This window comes from Triticum aestivum, chromosome 7B, assembly GCF_018294505.1.
Source record: "Triticum aestivum cultivar Chinese Spring chromosome 7B, IWGSC CS RefSeq v2.1, whole genome shotgun sequence".
In the NCBI taxonomy this organism is placed as follows: domain Eukaryota; kingdom Viridiplantae; phylum Streptophyta; class Magnoliopsida; order Poales; family Poaceae; genus Triticum; species Triticum aestivum.
This window is the reverse complement of record NC_057813.1, coordinates 53776254-53797572: the sequence shown is the minus strand read 5'-3', so window position 1 is coordinate 53797572 and position 21319 is coordinate 53776254.

Genomic DNA, 21319 nt, shown 5'->3' with positions numbered 1-21319 from the left:
CACAATATGGACACACAGATGCACCATCACGTCAAAGAACACAGGCGGGAAGTACATCTCACGCTCATTCAGTATCAAAACAATCTCTTCCCATAGCCTTCAGAGCTACTTCACACTGATCGACTTTCGAGAGATGGCGTCGAAAAAGTTGCAAAGACCAATAAGCGTGTCACGGACATGCTTGTCCATTATCCCTCTAAGGGCAACATGTAGTATCCGCGTCATCATCACATGACAGTCATGGGACTTCATCCCGCAGAACCTTTTCTTGTCCGTGTCTAGATATTTGCTTATCTTTCCACAGTAATTGGAACTAACTTTGACTCCGGTAAGGCACTTAAAGAATTGATCGATCTCAGCCTGACTTAAGGTGAAGCAAGAAGGGGGGCAATAATCCTCTTTCTTTATTTTCTTGCCCTTCTTCTCCCGTGCCTCTGTCTCCGTCTCTGTCTCGTCTGACATTTTACGGGGCGGCATGTGCAGATCTTCCCTGATTTTCAAATCTTGCAAGTCTTTTCTTGCCTTCGGCCCATCCTTGGTCTTATCCGGCATGTTCATCAGTGTTGCGAGCAAGCTCTCAAGGACATTCTTACAGATATGCATTTGATCAAGGCAATGAGGTGTATCGAGTTTGTGCCAGTACTCCAAGTCCCAGAACACAGACCTCGTCTTCCATACCTTCAGCAGCGGCTCCGGCGCCTTTCTCATTGTCTTTCCCGGCGCGGGGCACTCCTTCCAGTTTTTCAACAGCTCATCGATTTCGGCACCGCTCCGCTTACGTGGAGGTCCTCGATGCTCAGCGTGACCATTGAATAGATCTCCACGGTTTCTCCACGGGTCGTCCTGTTCGAGCCATCTTCGATGCCCCATGTACACGATTTTCCCAGACCCGCCATCTTTCCTTGACGTTAGCTGCTGAGACGTCGTATCATCCATGCACCGCGTGCATCCGCAATATCCATGGCACACCTAGCCTGCGACATATCCGTAATCGAGATAGTCGTGCACCATCGTGATCAGCACGGCTCTCATGTAGAAATACTTGCCTTTGCTGGCGTCCCATGTCTTGGCCGGTGTTTTACATAACGTGTCTAACTCCTCTTGAAGTAGCCCCAGATACAAATTAATATTATTTCCTGGTTGTTTTGGCCCTTGAATAAGCATGCTCATGTGAATGTACTTCGACTTCATGCACAACCAGGGGGGAGGTTGTACATCCATACAAACACGGGCCATGTGCTATGGTTGGTGTTCTGGTTGCCAAATTGATTCATGCCATCGGTAGACACACTGAGCACGATCTTCCTTGCATCACATTCGAAATACCGATAGAAGTTGTTCAACGCTCTCCACTGGCTTCCATCCTTGAAGTGTCTCAGCTTTGGATCATCTCCATCGTCGGGCTTCTTCCTCTCCGCGTGCCAGCGCATTAGCTTTGCTTCCTTGGGATCTACAAAATACCGCTAGAGATGAGGAGTGATCGGTAAGTACCATACAACTTTCTGGGGAAATTTCTTCCCGGCCTTCTTGTATCGAGAAGCATTGCACACCGGATAACTTCTTTTTTCTGCATGCTCCTTCCGATAAATTATGCAATGGTTGATGCATGCATGGTATCTAACGTGTGGCAGATCAAGAGGGCACACGATCTTCTTGGCCTCATCAACACTAGTAGGAACATCCTTTAGGTACTTGAGATGCTCATTGAGGCTAGTGTCGGTCCATTTGTTTTTAACCTTCGTCTTCATGAGTTGGAGCATGAAACTCAAGCAGGTCACCTCAGGATTGCAACCATCATACAATGGAGTGTTCGAGTCTACCACCAGTTGCTCCACCTTAGCCTCCTCTCTAGAAGCAGCTCTCTCAGTACTCGTCTCCTTGTGAAGCAATGCTTGAACATGAGGGTCCCGCATGATTGAACTTAGTACTGACGAACTCTGCTGCGTGGAGTCCATGTCGTTCTCTCCACCGCCATGTCCGGCCCCTTCTCCGCTGCCATGTCCGGCCTCTTCCCTGCCGCCATTATCGATCATCTCTTCATCTTGCCCCGTGTCATCATTGCCTGCCCCGTCGGCAACATCGTCATCCTCATCTTCAATTATGCACCGAGTATAGCCATCCGCGAAACCAGTCATGAGCAGGTGTGCTTCGACACGACCATCGTCCTGGGGGTCAAGCCAAACTATTCCTTTGCTTTTTCGACACGGACATAAAACCTCTGTCCGGTTATTTTCTATCATGTCCTGCACCGCCGACCGCAACCACCTGTCCACCATCGTTCCACTGCCCATTGTGAACGTCTGCATGGTAATAATAAACAAATTTATTATAAAAATGCATGCATGCATCAAAGTCATACAAAAATTCGGCATGACCTTCCCTAAAAATAGGACATATATAGATCTAGAGTTTGCCCGAAATTCGCCGAAACAGAAATAAATCAACATTTCGGCAAAACATAGGCAACTCAAAAGCACAATTTGGCGTCAACTCATGCCACACACACAATTTCCATCATATCTCCCAATTATCATATCACACACACATAAACATGTTTCCATTTTGCAAAAGCATGAAATTTTAATCACCTCTATCTCGAGATTGAGCACACGGTGGAGATGATGATGTAGGGAGATCAAAAAGTGCAAAAAGCTCTTCTTGACAAAGATAGATCTAGTTAGGGGGCAAATAGGTCACCTAACTAAATGCTACATCTACCTAGCTAGCTAATTTGGGAGGAGATAACTTCGACTAGTGGAGGGGGAAGGAAAAGGAGAAAGGAGATGCATTAATGGAGGTGGTGTAGTTAGCTAGGAGTAATGAAGAGAGAGAAAGCTAGGTAGGAGAGGGAGAGTAATGGGGGAGAAGTATTGAGGAAGAAGAAGAGTGAGAGAGCGAGGATGTGGGAGGTAGGGGAAAGGGAAGAGAGGAGATGGGGGAGGGGAGGACGGGTGGGGAAAGGTGGTGGGTTGGTGCGGCTTAGCAGTAGCGTGGGACGCAAAACACGCTGCTGATAATAATGTTGCAGCAGCGCGCTTTCTGCACATGCGCTACTGCTAGTCGGGACCAATAGTGTGCCGAATTTGAAAATTAGCAGCAGCGACCTCAGAAAAAGCGCGCTACTACTACAGCTTTAGCAGTAGCGCCTGTCGTGTCAATGCGCTGCTGCTAAATGTAGGTGGGTGGACACTGTCAGTCGATATTTGTAGCAGCACAGGTTTATCCGAGCACGCTACTACTAATGTCGTGTCAGCAGCGAGTTTTGCGTGCGCGCGCTACTGCTAATTAGCAGTAGCTCTTCTTTTTGAGCCGCGCTGCTGCTAAGATTCTGTGTATAAGGTTTTCCCTAGTAGTGGCGCATTCTTTCCTCTGCATTCGACTCCGTGAATATGATCTCTGCCATTAACCCTAGATCGAAATCAATGCGATGCTGCCAGATGCTGACATCCCTTGGCATCTCTCCCCTGAGATCGACTTGCGCCTCCGCCTTGTGTTGCGCCAGGCGCAACTCCTTGGAACTCCTTTCCAATCGATGCGATGCTTCGTCGATCCGATTTCCCCTTGCTTCCCACCACCTAAAACGCAGCCCTGACATGTCCTCCGACACCACCGATCTATGATTCCAGAGCGATGGATCCCCTCCAAAACTCATGTGGGTTTCGCTCAAAGGCGGCAGTGCTGCGGGCCGCAGCGGGAGGGCAGCCGGCGGGATCCTGGGATCTAAGGGATTATCCATGCCGGGATCCTCCCTAGTAGGATTCGGTGGGCGAGGCGGGGAGGCGAGCCTAGGCGCTGGGAGATCCCTACGAGGCTAAGATAAAGATAGTACTACTCCACTCCGTTCATATTTAAATACAAAGGCCACCAACAGTAGCGCTGGCAAAAATTGATCATCCTGCAGGCGTCCTGGTTTATTGGCCCCTTTTTTTGTGCCACTTTTTATGACATGCATAAATATTATGTTACTTACAAATATGGTCAATAATTGGCACAAAATACGATGGAGACCAACAGAAGTACTAGCAACACATGATTTAACTACTCGCATGTGCATAATGGAGTAGTAATGTCTTTCTTCTGCCCTCACATCCACTCAATTTGCATGCGCTGTATTAATTGACCATCAATGAAGTGAAGGACTTTACATGCGTCAAATTATCACATGGGGTGGATCTTCGTACAAAAATGTGTTTGCCCGTGTACCCGCGTGTGCGTGCGAGGGAATGAGTGTGTGCGTGGCGTGCGTGCACATCTTCGCTTCATGCATGTACCGCCAATGTGGCTCAGAGAGGATGAGTACATTCTTCTGGAACCAGCAGCACGTCACTATGATCAATCCACACAAGGAGGTCGCGACAACGCCTCCACATGTACCACATGGCTTCATGAATTGTAAGAGAGACACTATGTAGTGTGCCATTGGAATTCTAATTTACGTGTTTTGCACATGCTCGAAGTACTAGTAAGGTACACGTGCATTGCACACATCAGATTTGGCAACCAAATTATGAATAAATACCACACTATAGCATGTAAGCCCCGAGTCATATATGCCTGATGTAGACCTTTGTTTAATTCTTATAGTTCATTTGATTCAAAATCAATTAGTTTTTATAAAAAAGCTAGGGCCTCTTTGATTCATAAGATTTCCAAAATGCGGGAATAGAAAAAACATGGGATTATAGTGGAATGTCATCTTGAATCCTACAGGATTGTACGAGTGTTTGATTGTGCATAGAAAAAACGCAAGATTCTTTCAAAGAGGTTTGAGTAGATGGGATGTTTCCTATGAAATCTAGTGCAAATGAATCCTATGAAAAAAGTTCCTATGGTTTACAATCCTATGAATCAAACAACCAAGATAGGAAAATATCCTAAGGGTTAGAATCCTCCAAAATTCCTTTGAGAATCCTTTGAATCAAAGAAGCCCTTAATCTATTTTATGATTCATGGAATTATGCGTTGTAAAGCATAAAGTAAAAACAAATAGTGGCAATTCAACTAGAAAAACAGTTTTGGGCAGTTATGATACAGAAGATTCTAGAACAAAGGAGAAGCACTTGTGGTTTGAGATTTGTGCATTATGCTTAAGTTCAACCATGGAGTCTGCTAGATTGTACATGTGGCAAAATCCGATGGGGGGCTAGAAGATGGTGCGAGGGGCCAAGAGGAGGGAGACTATGAAGGAGTGCACAAGTGCGAGATCGATATTTAAAGAGAGGGGGTGAGAACATGCGATGTTGCACGTAGTGGCGGAGCCATGAAAATTAAATGAGCTAGGGGGCCATGCATTGCTAATACTTTACGAGGAGGGCCAATTCATCAACTTAAACCATTTTACCAGCAACCGCCCCTGTCTTCGCCACTCTGCGTGCGTCTGAGAGATGAAGTGGAAGGCGTGGATGATGAGAGGGGGACGTTGGATATATAATTAATGTGGGTGTATTAGCTATGTAATCCTATATAGAGAGGTATAGATTGATCGATGTGGACATGGGAAAGAGGGTGAGACCTCACTAGATATATAGATTGATCGGTTTGTGTGGACAACTGTGAAAGACCTAGCTATATACACACACACACACACATAGAGGAACATCGATCGTTGCGCATGCACATGAGAGATAAAGAATGCCCGATATGATGGAGAGGGGGAGGCGTGTGTGTGCCTGCATGGGAGACCGACTCGAAGAAAAAGATTGCATGTGTGTGATTGATAATGCTGACTGGTAGTGTGTGCATGCATGCACGAGAGAAACTTAGTGGTACAATTATAAAGAGAAGACGACTGTGTGGGTGTAAAAGACTAGGTGAGGTCATAATCAATGTAAAGTTGAATTCAAATATTTGAATAAGAGATCATGATGTTTGAAACCCATGCATGCATGAATATAACGGAGATATGCCCGGTGTGGTTTGGAAACGAGTATGTTGTACTGTATACACATTGAACAAGGTCATACTGGTTTGAATTTGAGATACCAATGGCAGACATCGTTTGGCAACATTGCATTCGTGCATGGACACACTATTCTAATTGGAGATGATGGATGGCTTTCGCATCACATATCTATATCTATACCCCTATATATATTATATTTTTTATATTTTATATAGTGTGCGGATAACTTCAACTTTGAAAGATGGTTGTTGGATGCGGCCAATCTGATGGTGCACAGATGGAAAATTTGAGCACTACTGGCCATTGGATATCATATAGGTTCCACCAGATTTTGCCACATGTACAATCTAGAAGACTCCATGGTTGAACTTAAGCATAATGCACAAACCTCAAAACACAATCACTTCTTCTTTGTTCTAGAATCTTCCGTATCACAATCGCCCAAATGTTTTTCTACATGATTTTCCATTATTTGTTTTTACTTTATGCCTTACAACGCACAATTCCATGAATCTTAAAATAGATTAGCTTTCTTATAAAAACTAGATGATTTTTAATGAAATGAACTATAAGAATTAAACGAACATGTCATGCATATATGACTCAAAGCTTACATGCTATAATGTGGTATTTATTCATAAGTTGGTTGCCAAATCTCATGCGTGCAATGTACGTGTACCTTACTAGTCTAAATGGTGTCTGTGTGTGTGTTGTGCGTGTTAGACACATTGTATGTAGTATATCATACATGGTTTAGATTCCGAACATCTAGATAGAGCATACATGTACTATGTTTTGAATTCAACATGTAGTTTGTATTTGAGATCGTATGTACATGTAGTTTGTATTTATATAGGAATTTACTTCTCCTATATTCATGTCATGCGTTGTGAAGATAATATTTAGATTGTTGTATAACTAACCCGAGAATCCCATTCAAACAGGGAAAATGTACTCAAATTTAGTCCATATGCTAGACAAAACACATTGTTTTTTTATTGTTGAGGGAAGTGCAAATTGTTTTGGTACTGTACACGTTATGTTTGTTGTCCTGATTTTTTAGTTTTTTTGTTGTATTTGAATGCATTTCTAGTAATATAGTAAAACGTAACATGGCTCCCTATAGTGATGAGGTGCGGATTTTCTTTTTTTTGGTACACGTTAAGCTTGTTCTCCCAAAATTTCAAGCCGCGCCTTGTTATGCCGAAATTTCAAGCTAGCATCTGTGTCTATCATGCTGCAAAACTCCCGCCTCTTCAACCCGCGCCTTCTTACAACAAAATATATAAGATATATATTTTTCTCGTTGTGCTCCGACAACTCCCTCCATCTCAACCCACGCCTTGCAATTCCAAAATTACAACGCGCTTGGAAACTATCAACTCCTGTGAAATCCCGACACGTGAAATGACCGTGATACCCCTGAACCGAAAGAACTGCCTCAAATCGGTGGGGGTACTTTCATAACTTACCCCACATTTCGGACAAGCGCGTCCCTAAGCCATGGTTCCACACTCCCATCCCATCCGCCCAACCACTCATACACTGAGGCCGCGAAAACCCGCGAAGCCCCACACCCTCCTCCGTCGGTCACCCAGCCGGAGCCTCTTCCCCGACAACATCGTCCACATCAACACCTCGACGTCCCTCATCCATCCTACCGGATGAGGATCCGTCATCGATCTCATCGTCCCGCCGGTTCAGCCACCCCGTACTCCACCTCCGAGGAGCTTCCCCGACGTTCGCCTCATCTTTTGTGCCACCTCCATTCCCACGCCGTCGTCTTCACCTGCACCACCAGAAGACCAGCATCATCGCCGTTTCCTCGGATGCGGCCTAATTGGCGCCACCAAAGAGGTTGTAGACTAATCACCGCATTTTCTTCTTGATTCGATCTCACGGTGCTGCGGGCGCTCGGTCCCGAGCCGACACGGCGTGGCTCCATCCACGACGGCGTCGCCGGCCACTTCCTCCATGGCAGCGCTCCCTCGGCGGTCACATCCACATCAGTAGGAGTTGCTGCTATTTTATCTCTTGCTCATGCTGCTCCTCTGATCTTGCTCTCGGTCCCCTGCCTGGTCTGCTCCTTCTATTGATCTTGCTTGTGCTTCTGCTCTCGCTCTTGCTCTTGCTTGCGATGCTGCTCCAATTTAGCTACACTTCAGTCGACTGAATCGACTTTTGGGTCAGTCGATTTTGGGGGGGGGGGGGGGGCTCGCCGGAGTTAAGGAAGAACCAGCCGCAGCAGGGAGGGGGGCTCGCCGGAGAGGTACCCCACTATCTATCTTAGGGTTCAGGGTGGGGCGATGGTTGCCGGCAGTGGTGGAGCGGTGGCGTGGGGATCGCCGGATAAAAATCTCAGCACGGGGGGGGGGGGGGGGGCTAGAGGGATAGTCGGGGCGGCGGCGGACCGGTGGTGGGGAGTAGTTTCGGGGAGGGCGGGCGGTGCACCACGGGCAGTGCGTGGCGGGGGGCGACTATTTGGCAGGTGGTGGCTGGTAGCTCAGGGGGGTGGAGGTTGAAGATGAACTGCAGGCCCTTGACTTTGTATCCAACGGCTGGAAAATCGTCTGACCAAAGATGAAAAAAGTCATTCAACTGATGTGTAGCCTCACCTGATGCAGCTACACAACCAGCTGCCCCGTCTCTCGCACGCACTGCTGCTACTGCTTTTCTGCTACTAGTGCGTTCAGTTTCGACAGTAAAATTCAGTTTCGACAGCAAAATTCAGTTTCCACAGTTAAATTCAGTTTCGGCAGTTAAATTCAGTTTCGATAGTTAAGTTTAGAGATGAGCGGATGATGCATTTTACATCTAGCACTTTGTGGTTATGTATTTTACGTCATCTATTGGAGATGCTATTAGAATTCCACTCAGGTTAACGTTGTCTCTCTTGTCCTGCTTCAGCCTCGGCGTCGTACAACTCACCGGAGCTGCTCCAACGGTGAAACCCTCCATCACAGTGGAGTAGTACCCCGGGCTCCATCTCCATAGGCCTAAGATCTTCTTCCCCTCCTCCGATAACCAAGACAGCCGGAGCATCCTCACCGACCAACCCAATCACGCTGCGATCGACATGGCTTCGCCAAAGAGGTTGTACACTTGTTGCATCTCTTTTTTACTCTACATGTTATATATATTGTCCACTGAGCACATGTAGTAACGTGAAATACGATTATTTTATCCTACTATATGACAAGAAGTGAGGTACCAGGCAACTTAGCTATCCGTGATGGACTCTCTTGAATGCCATCATTATTTATCTCTACGCGTTTGAGCTATGCATTTGTCGATGGGCCTGGGAGTTGAGCTAGTAGGGCAATGGCCTGGGTCCAAAATAATAGAAGTAGCACAAAAACATTTTTTTAGTGTAGGCTTTTCCTTGCTCCAGCCTGCCTACTAGAGTCACAAGTGCTTGAAAGGAAAAGTGAAGGAAAAACATAGGAATTGGAAAGTTTCCTATGGTACTACTATTCATGAATTTGGTTCAAAGGAATGGAGCAAAGGAAAACTGTAGAATTTGTTCCTTTAGTGTCTCCTTGAAATAAAAACCCTAGGAATTTTAATTTCCACTTGTCCTCCTGTTCAAATTCCTATTCATGAAGCACAAGACTAAGAGATAGTAGCATAATAGCATTATAACCGTACATTTTCTTGTGGTTTGACTTAATCTCACCATGCTTCTTTACATCCTGTGATCTTCCAATTCTTGTGAATCAAACAACCAGATTGGCAGAAATCATGTGTTTTTAAATTCTCTGTTTTGCACTTGCATTCCTATCTTATTCCTGTCTATTTCCTATCCCTGCATTGTTAGAATCGTCAAACTCAAACATGCCCTTACACAATTACTTCTGTTACAGATATGTGTCAAAGAAAACCTTGTGTGATTTGTCCTACTCCTGCGGCGCTGTGTTCCACCCCAGCTCGGCTGCTCCAACGATGGAAGGGTTCACCACAGCAGGGATCCACTCTCTAGACTGTCTTTCGCCGCCTCAGATCTTCTTCCCCACCGCCGGCAGCCACGACAACTGCATTACCATCATCAACTGAGCAGATGACCTTGAGGACTACACGGGTCTGCAAGAGAGGTCGCACTCTTTCGTGTATGCTTACATTATGCATCGCTTAATATGATGACATGCTACTTTATCATCGTATTCACCTATTAGACTCCGAGTTAGGTCCAAACTAATGTTGAAACTTGAGTTTCTAAATGGTTGTGGGGTACATATTAGGGCAGCAATCAGTACTATTTGTCTACTATCTGGTTAATCCCGGGTGTCTACTATGAGTTTCATGTTGGGTGCAAACAAACATTGAAGGAGCCATTATCTGTATTGTTTTAACTAAAGCTATTATCTGCCTGCTATCATTGGTTTTGGGTCTATCCACAGTTTGCTACCATCACTCTGGATTTGTGTATGCACTCCTTGCATGATCTCACTATGGTTTATTCCTATGCATGTCAGTTATTGTACACAATGTAACTGAACATGTAGAGCAAAAGAGACGAGCCTTGTGTGGCAATAAAATTTCATGTAGACGTCGCTCCATGGTGGGTGCAAAGGCAGCCCCCCCTCCACCCATTTCAGATTGTAATCAAGAGGAAGATAACTGTTCTGAGGGGGATTCAGAAGGAGAAGACCACTCCTATTTACCCCCCGCGGTCTTTGCTCTAACTTGGCATGCTGATGTTGGTAATATCATGCATATGGTGCCTTGCATTGCTTACTGTATACATCAAAGATGTCATCTACTTAGTTTAGACATGCTTTGTGTCAATGCCATATGTTTAGTTTATTTATCATATATGTGAATCATGCAATGCCATCTTGTTTAGCCAAGAATTATATATGTGAATTTTCCAATGCCACTGTAGCGACCCGACCTCAAACGGTCAAGTCTCTGTGCTTAAGTGTCATCCCTGGATCGGTATGCTGACACACAAAGTACTCGAGGATTTATAACAGAGGTAAATCACATGTATAAAGTAACGTAAATACTATTACCTCAATCCAAATAGCGGAAGTAACAACAAGGTTGTGGATTCCCATCAACACAAACGGCAAAGTTGAGTGTAGGAATCGTAACCCTAACGCATCACTTACTCGTCGTAAGAATCCTGCAACATAAGACGTTGCTGCCATGTAGGTCAGTACATTGAATGTACTGGCAAATTCACACCATAGAGCAATGATGAATAATAGCTATCACTACATGCATATATGGCTGGTGGAAAAGCTTTATGGTTATAATGTTTTTGCGAAAAGCCAATTTTCCATATTGCAAAGGAATAAATTTTATTTAACTACACAGTTGTTTGAAAATATTGAGAAGGTAAACCCAAACTCAATCCCAATTAAAAGTTAACGACCCAACAAATTAATTAAGTAATGTGATGAGATCAAATCAATAATTCAAGTACCAGATACTCAAGATGTCCTTAACCCGGGACACAGCTAATCATGATTAGTTTGTACACTCTGCAGAGGTTTGCACACTTTTCCCCACAAGACTCGATCTCCTCCGTTGGTTTTCTCGCACTACAAGGTGTTTGAGAAATGGATGACCGAGACATAGTCTTTCAGAAGCGCTAGCACCTTACGATCGGGTAGACAGTTACACCTACTTTCCCCTACATCTGCTAGTCTACCACTGTAAGAGTTTGCACGACTTAATCAGCTATGCTAGAGCCCATAATAGCTTGTGGCTGCACACGGAAGTTTCTAGCATGAATAATCTCATGATCCCTTTGAGCCTGGGTGGGGCTCCATAAAAAATAGGCAATCGCTACAATACCCAGTTGCCTCAATCCACCTAGATGTGTATTTAAGTTGCCACCTTAAGTTGAACCATTAATTAACAACTCACATCTGTCATGGATACACTCGAACCCAATCCACGTCTTCGAGCATAGCATAGCAATATAAGCATAACCTTGAAGTAACTCCCAAGGGTTTGGTGATAAACAGGGCAATAGGTTCTACCTGATCAACTACTTCCCAATACATAAAAACTGGGTATGAAAGGATTGTGATCAAAGTGTGAACTTGCTTGTACTGTTGATGAAGATGATTCGCACTCAACTCCTGATAGTTCTATTCGTCTCATTCCGTTCAATCTATCTTAAGCAAGCAATAGTAACCACACATAAGCAATCACTCAAAAGATCGAAAACAACGAAAAAAGGAATTCGGTAAACTTTGAAACCAAGCAAATAACTCTTGCAACAGTAGACAATTTCTAACAGTACCAAAATTGTTTGGATTTGGCCTTATCAGAAAATTCATGTCAAGAGCTTCAATTTGCAAAAAGAACCAGTTTAAACGGAGTTATTAAACTCGAGTTACGATCAAACAAAGTTCAAATACTAAACTATTTGAATTCAAATTTTAAACTTTCCAAAAATATGTTTAAGTTGTTTTACTAGATAGAGGGGATCATAACGAATAAGTAGGCGTTGGTTTTGTCTAATTCCGACTAACGAGCAAACAGTTGTGATCGTTTTAAGAACAAGGACTAATCTATAAGAAAAGATAATTATATCTGGGTCCCTGGCTACATGACAGAAAACTATCGGACGAACGTCCGTTTTAAAAGCATAAACGACGAACGCGTTCACTATTGAAGCTAACCTAGCGAACGCTCGCTAAAAAAACGAAAAAAAACGAAAGAAAGATCTGGATCGTTTGATCCAGATCCAACGGCGAGGGGAGGGCGGCGGTTACCGCGGCGGTTGACGGCGCCGGCGGGGAGGAAGACGATGGCGGCTGCTTCGGCCTCGGACGGAGTGGCGACTCTGGTGGCCTGCGGCGTGGGCGGAGTGGATGGGGATGGGCGGCGTGTCGAGGCGAGGAGGTTCGCGGCGTCGGCGGCGGTCCACGGCGACGGGATGAAGCAAGACGGCGGCGGCTCTAGCGAGATGCGGCGGCGGCTCCGGTGAGATGCGGCAGGATAAGAGGAGAGAGAGGAGAGAGCCAGGGGTGTGGCTTTTATAGGAGGAGGGGTGGCCTTGGGAGGCTTGGTTAAGGGGCCACGGGGAGGCGTGCCCGGCCGGGACTCGGACGGCGGCGGCGGTGAACTCCCGAGCGGAGTTCCGGTCGGGGACGGTGGCGACGGGCGACGTGGGCTGGGCCGCGGCCTAGCTAGGGGCTGGGCCGGCCCAGTCGGCGAGAGGGAAAGGTTTTTTTTAAACATTTACTTTCTACAGAAAAAGAAACAAAACTAAATAAACTAAAATATACTATAGGCATATACTATATCAAAATTTCCAGAAAAAGATTTCCTACGGTTTGAACATTATTCTAATGTCAAATAAAATCCTCAATAATTCAAATAAAACAAAGAGTGCTACTGCTCTAATAAAATCCAATAAAAATCATTTTAAAAATACCAAAATGAATTCAAATTTATTTCTCTCCATTTTTCTATTGTAGGGAATCATTTTACCCTAATTTCCATATATTTTGTTTTTGGAGAAAAATAATTTGAATAAAACCCAAATAAGCCTAAATTGAAAATAATTTTCAAAGGGACTTTAAATTGGATTTCTTCAAAACTCCCAACTCATATTTCATATATTTTGAAGAAGTAATTTTATCTTCTCTCATGAAAATCATTGAGTTGCATGAAGTTTATGAATTGGAAAAATTTCCGAATGAAATTCAAATCGTTTGAAAACCCTTTTTGTTTATTTAAATGGAAGAAGTCATATTATCTTCACTCCAAGGTTTCTATTTGAAAAAGGATTTGAATTCATGGAGACCATAAAAGCAAGATGAAAGTTTGGGAAAGTCCTTTTATTCCCTCTCATTTAACTTTCAACAAGTTTCAAATTTGACTCAATTTCACTCAAGCAATCAAACAATAAATCAAAACTATCTATTTAATATAACATTCCAAAATTTAGAATTTTGGGATGTTACAGCCACCCTGGTTAGCCAGTCATCTTATATGTGAATTATATCATGCCATCATTTTTTATTACGTGTTAAATTTGTCAACAATTTTAGTGCATTCAATTACTCTTCCTGTGCATCAGCCATTCGGCACAGTCATGGAAAAATCGGGAGTGGAAACAAGGTCTTCAGAGTAGACAATGCTATCTGATGAAGCGCATGTCTTGCTGGTTACGGATAGCTCCTCAGAGGTGCATGCTCTAACTTGGAAGGGTTATGTTGCTCATATCGTGCGTATGGTATCTTGCATTGCTATGTCATTTGCTTAGTTTAGACATGCTTTGTGTGAATGCCACCTGTTTAGTGTCTAATTACCATATATGTGAATTATGCAATGCCATCTTGTTGCAAGACATTATATATGTGAATTGTGCAATGCTATCTTGTTGCAAGGCATTATATATGTGAATTATGCAGTGCCATGCAGTTTAGACAAATGTCATATATGTGAATTATATCATGTCGTCCTTTTTTTGTATTTGTCATTGCATTTGTCGTCGATGTTTGTATATTCAACTACTCTTCCTGTGCATCGGCCATTTGAATGGAGAAAGCTGGAGTGAAAATAAGGTCTTTAGAGCAAACACTGCTACCTGCTGACGCAGATATCTTGCTGGTTACAGATAGCTCTTTAGAGGAGGATTCAGAGGCAGATGACCAGTCCTACTATCCCCCTAAGGTGTATGCTCAAACTTGGCAGGGTTATATTACTCATATCATGCATATGTTGTATTGCAATGCTTAATTTTACATCATATACACAATATGGAGTGTCATCTCCTTAGTTGACACATCATATATGCGATTGCCCTCTGCTCACTTGCTTAGTATATAAATCATATATTTGAATTATATCATGCCATGATGTTTACATAGACAGTATGTATCTGACTTATGGCATGCCAACCCATTTTCTAAAGACATAATATAGTTGTATCATCTCAACCTGTTTACATAGTCATCATATTTTGAATTATGTCATTCTATCCGTGAATTATATCATGCCATCATGTTTCCATCGATGGCATGTTTGTGATTTATGGCATGCCAACCACCTTAATAGACACATCGTATAGTTATATCATGTCATCATGTTTACATAGTCATCATATTTTGAAGTATGTCATTCTATCATGTTTAGTTAGCCATCATACATGTGAAATTGTGTCATGCTATCCTGTATAATTAGCCATCATATATGTGAAATTATGTCCTGCTATTCTGTTTGGTTAGAAAACATAAATGTGAATTATTTCATGCCCTGTTTTCTTCCCTACTATCCATTGCACCTGTCTATCTTGCAATGTCTGTACATCCAATTACTTTTCTTGTTTATCAGCCATTTCAATTGGAGGGGGTGATGGCAGTATCTATGGGAGTAAAAACACGGTCTTCAAAAAAGATAGTGCTACCTGTCGATGCAGATAGAACCATGATTGTACTTGACCAAGAACCAGCCCCACCACACGTAACCCAGACTCACGCAGATTGTACCCCTACCCAGTTGGACAGAGAACCATCTACACCCCTTCTAACCCCAACCCCAACAGATAGTAACCCAGTTCCAGTTGACACATCACCGTCTCCACAAAGAGAACCCAAACACAAGCAGTTAGTAAGGCAACTGCAGTGCCCATAGCACGAGGACCACCACTCTGAACCCCAAGTCAATGCTTAAAGCAGAAGAAGAATTGTTCTCAGGTCAGGTTCCGTAGCTATGGTTCATACTAATTTTCTCTTATATCACTGTATTTACTCATACCAACTAATTTCAAATTTAAAGGATGCAATTGAAACTCGAATGGTGCAACAAGTATGTTTTAAACTTGTTTCTTTAACGTGTTTGCTCTTATAACTTTCTCTATGTTGATTTCAGTTTCAATTGAATAAACTGTTATGTTCTCATGCCATGCACATTACAAGTGTTGTTATTGCTGTGTAGTTTCCCACACTTATATTTTGTCTATGCTGATTTGTCTTAAATAAATATGATTCAAACTGTATCTATCTTGATTTGGCAACATAAACTAGAATGATATAGACCATACAGTGACCATACTACATAGATATATGTTTGTTTCATGTTGTTACCCTGTCCACCTTACTACTGAACTGGTTTACCAAAATGAGTTTCATATACTACATTGTAAACCCGTGATGTATTTGTTTGTTTCTCTTTTAGAACACGGATAAAATATTGGAGAAGAGTACCCCGTTATGGAATTGTAAAGGAAGTAATGCAGATAAGGTTCAAGATAGTGAGACATCCCTATTGTTCTCCAAGAAAGCTGATAAAAACTATATTCAAGACACTAAGACAACCTCAAAGTCATGTCTTGATGTAGTGTTCGAGTTACTGGCTACTACTACTGGCACCAGCTCTTCGAACTCGCTGCCTGAATCAGTTCGGCTTCTTGAGTCTCAATTTCAAGTTGAAAGACATTGATCAGATGTTATGCGACAGGAAGCCGGAGGACTAAGGAAGTCCCTTCAGAATTCAGATGCATACTTTCTGGTGCAACAACAAGTGTTGGAGGATTTAAGCGCCAAACAAGAGAAAGTTAATAAGATTGCTAAGCATCTTGCCAGCATTATGGGTACCCAGGATATTGTTTCTTGAGCTCTTCTGAAGTGGTTTCAGTTCTGGACTTGTTTTGTTGCGGCGTTTATTTGCACTGCTCGCCAACTTTGACAACCAGTGTACATGATATGCTGCTGTGTTCCCTATATTTGCACTGGTGGCGAACTTTGATGCCTAGTGAATGTAATATGTGTAACATCCATGATAGCTTAGCGAAAGTTGCTTGCTTATTTATTTCCTTATTGTCTTGTTTATTTGTTTGCTTGTAGTCAGTGTAGTTCTTTTTCTGCGGTTTGCTAGTGGTCGCAATAACCTATTTTTTAAAACTAGGCCACAATAACCATGGGCTACATATTTACTGTAGTTACCATGGGCCTCCTACGGGCCGCAGAAACAATGGGCCTTCTAAGGGACATAGAAACAATGGTCCTTCTATGGGGCGTAGAAACAATGGGCCTTCTACGGGCCGTAGACACAATGGGCCTTCTACGGGCCGTACCATCAATGGGCCTTCTATGGGCCGTATGATCGATTGGCCAAACATGGGCCAATAACAGACCACATTATGGCCAAAAATGGGCTAGAGTTGGAATCGCCCATTCATGGGCCAACCATAATGGGCCGTCGTTAATCGGTTGTATTTGATGACGCTATGAAAACGGCCCAACGTATTAATTGGCCACACACGGGCCAACTGTAACCATGGGCTGAATTTGGCTCACACGCAGAAAATGACAGTAATGGGCCATAAGTAAACAAATGCTGAAAATGAGCCCAAGAATAAATGGGCCCTGAGAAGGCCGAAAGATAATATGAGCTGGAAACGGCCCAATGGAATAATGGGCCGTTAATGGGTATAAAGTGATACACTATTCATTATGGGCTAGTTTCACCACGGGCCAATAATGGGCCAAGAGTTACAAAGGGCCTCATATGGGCCAAAAGACCTCATGGGCCATACATGGGCCGGAAGTTAAAACGAACTGGAATCATATTGGACGGCCCAGATGACGCTACTGGGCCTAATTTGGATAGGTTGTAATGGGCCCTGGGTTAGCGGGTTGTAAATGGGCTATATGCGAATAGGTCGTTAACAGGCTTTTCGTGGGATGGCCCGCCACCTTTTGACCAAGTCAAACAGGCCGGCCATTTCACATGAATGTGCCTCTGTTGGGTCGTGCCACATGTTGATGTATCATAGGCGCCTTCGGTCCAATGAGTGGATGACAATTGTCCCAATGGTGAGCCGACATGGGTTTCCTCCAGCCAATGATGATTTTACACGTGGAAAATCCACATTTGTTGGGGGTGTTAATGGGTTATCGGATCCAAAACCGGACCCGATAGCTTAACGGCGAGCCATTACGGTGGAGGCCACATGTCGGTCACCCTTGACGAAAGCACTTATATAACGCGCGATTTATCATCATGGAAGTGGACACTTCCGTGATGATAATTTTGGTAATGTCATGGAACACTTCTACGATAGCACAGGTATGACCATTCTATCATAAAATCGTCATGGATGTACATGCATGACAGAAAACGTGACCTACTGTGACAAACACGTATCATCACGGAAGTGTTTTTTTTTTGTAGTGAAAGCTTCACCCAGATTCTAGGCACAGTGAAGGTCTTGGCACTAGAATCTGTCGGCCCCAACCTAGACCAAGTTGTCAGTTGCCTGAGATGCTTTGTGCGCCTGAAGAAGCTAAATATCAAGGTGATGTTCCTTTCCTGTTAAATGTTAACCATAAGGGAGTTCAATTTTTTGCACCTTTTCCCAAGTTTACAATGACAATGTACTACGATTTCTGAATGAAATTTGGAGGATTTCAGGACATACACCCCCACCACCACCACTACCACATATTGGTTGCTTGATTCATATGGTTACAATCCATAAGCATTTCTCCTTTGGATTCATCTGTACTAGTTTTCTTAGGAAATTTTTCATCCAATCCAACCTCTTGTGAAGAAGGCTACATGTTTCTAGATTGTAATCAAATGCCCATGTTAATCATGTCAGATCGAAGATGGGACGTTGGTGCATTTTACAAATCCTGCAAACCAAATAGGCGTGTGGTAGTGTTCAAAACTGCATGTAGGCACTAACACATTCTCTTCTTTTGCAGATAATTATAGGACCAGAGTTGGATAATGTTTATAACGACAATCACATTGAATGCCTGGATCTACATCTCTCAAATATTACTTTAACTCCTACCGAGGGACCTTACCGGAGATTACACTCGCCAAGTTCTTTCTTGCTAGAGCAAAGTTGCTGAGGGTACTAAGGTTGAACACGCATTTCATTAGGACAGATGAATGGTATGTTAATCAGAGCTGGCAGGTATTGTAGAATAGAAGAGGCTCCAACAGAGCTAAACTTCGTTTTGGAAAAGCATATGACGGAGCAATTGGAAGTCATTGTGTCAAACCCATACATGACTTGTCAGCGGCTGATCCCTTTGCAGAAATGTTGATGTTTAGAATGTATGAATTTGGGCCTTGTAATCATTGAATTTGAACCTTGCAATTTTTGTGGTATGTGTTATATAATTTAATTGGATGATTAATTTGGTATTGCAATCATGTCATGTTACAAGTATGTACATATATATATATATATATATATATATATATATATATATATATATATATATATAAACTATGGGTTCATGTGTATTCTTTTCATATGACTTGCTTTGAAATATCTTAGATATAGTATATGAATATATTTAAAATGATAAAGTAGTATATATAGTACCACATGGTAGTATATGAGACATATGGGGTAACTACCACCGGGTGGTAGGATGGATTTTCCCTATATATATATATATATATATATATATATTGTTCTTCTGTACACAGAGCATAGATGTTCTGCAGACAGAGCATATCACAACACGCACGGACCGCACTAGGTAACCCGTCAGCGATGAATTCATCAATCGCAAACAGTTCATCCGAGTGAACCATATGATATACATCGCACATGCCTTTGTCTGGCAGCCCGTTTCTTTTGTTCACCCTCATCGTAAACAGTTAATTGAACTAAATCGTATGCCCTGAATCGCACACACAACAAAAATCTGAAATGTGTTTGATCCATCACGTCAGGGGCCCCATATGCATGCGGTTGCGCCGCGCGCGTTGCCATGCGATGCAGTTACGTGCGGCACGATGGAGTTACGCGCTGTGAATTAGAACTGCCATCAGGACGTGTCGTCCGGCCTCCCCTTTAATTCCCGTGGCCATTATAACCTTAGTCTCTTCAACCTTTTGAACGCGCCCCACAACACAACAAGCACACCCACGACGACACATAGAGAGGGAATGTCTAGGGGCGCTCCAATGGAGTTCGGCGAACATAAAGTGGATACCCACACGAGGGAGACGGACCTCTCGGTGGTGTACACCATCGACCCGGCCGTGGTGGACGACTACATCAACACCGCTGAGCAGTTGCTTGCGGGAGACAAGTACAAGGAGGTCGGCATCAACTTCCAGTACACCGCCGGTAGTCCCGGCATAGATCAGAAGGTTGCTGCCGCCTAGTTGTGCATACGCCACCATGTCCTCATCTACCACTACTGCATGGCTAGAGAGCCTTGCGACCGTTTCAACAGGTTTGTCAACAGCACCAACTACAAGTTCTCCACGGTAGAAACCACCAACGATGTAAAAGCGCTCAGTGTTATGCTCTTGGCCTGCGAGAACCTTGTCAAAATCCGTGACCACTACAGGGTCTGGGTAAGCACGAAGAAGGACTCCCTGGTTGAACTCGCCTCGGCCATCATTGACCCCTACTACGAAAAGATGAAGCAGGATGCCTAGAGAACAAATCCCGTATCCTAGCACAGGGCCTGGATGTGGCGACTGGATGAACGTCACCTCAGGTTCACGGCCAAGAGCGCGTACACATGCTACGAGATGCACAGGAGGATCGTTGACATGAGGAAGTGCCTCGTTACCCAAACCGACAAGCCCGGATCAAGCCACAAGCAAAGCAAGCATCGCAAGAAGTAGATGATGATCAGATGATCGTTTATGCTAGTTAATCATGCGTGTAATATATAGTTTACTTTATTGGTGTGTGGAAGTGCCATGTGTGTAGTAGCCACCTATGAAATTATGCATGTAATAGTTTACTTTGGTGTGTGCAAATGCCATGGTTGTAGTAGCCACCTATGTAATTGGATGTTTAATTTGGTTAATCATGCATGTAATATATATGTTGTTGTTCTGTATGCAATCCCATCACACGACACACATGTCTTATTAGCAGCAATTGTCTGTGTTATTATCATTCTTCGCACACATTTCTGATTACAGATCTGTTTGTCGCGTATCACACACATCTTGTTATATTGAACCGTTTATGTTCTCTTGTCTCAACGCAAACAGTTCATCCGCATGAACCGCATGCCGTATATCACACACACCTTGATTTGGCTGACCGTTTCTTTTGTGCTGCCTAATCACAAATAGTTCATCCTAGTGAACCGTATGCTATTTATCACACACACCTTCATATGGCTCCCCGTTTCTTTTGTTGCACCTCATCGCAAACGGTTAATTGCACTGAACCATATGCCCTACATCACACATAGAACTTAAATTTGAACCGTGTTTGATGCATCCGTCATCGCAAATGTTTTGCACCTTTTTGACGGGTTTTTACACCACCGTTTGCGATTAATGCATCGCACAGAGTTTCGTCAAAGGGTCTCTGATCGTAGTGTCGCGTTAGCAGCATCCTGCAGTAGTGATGACAGATGATCGAAAGAGAGTGAAAGTCATTCCCTATGCCTTAGCCATAGGTTCTATAAAGTATGCCATGCTATGTACCAGACCATTTGTGTGCCT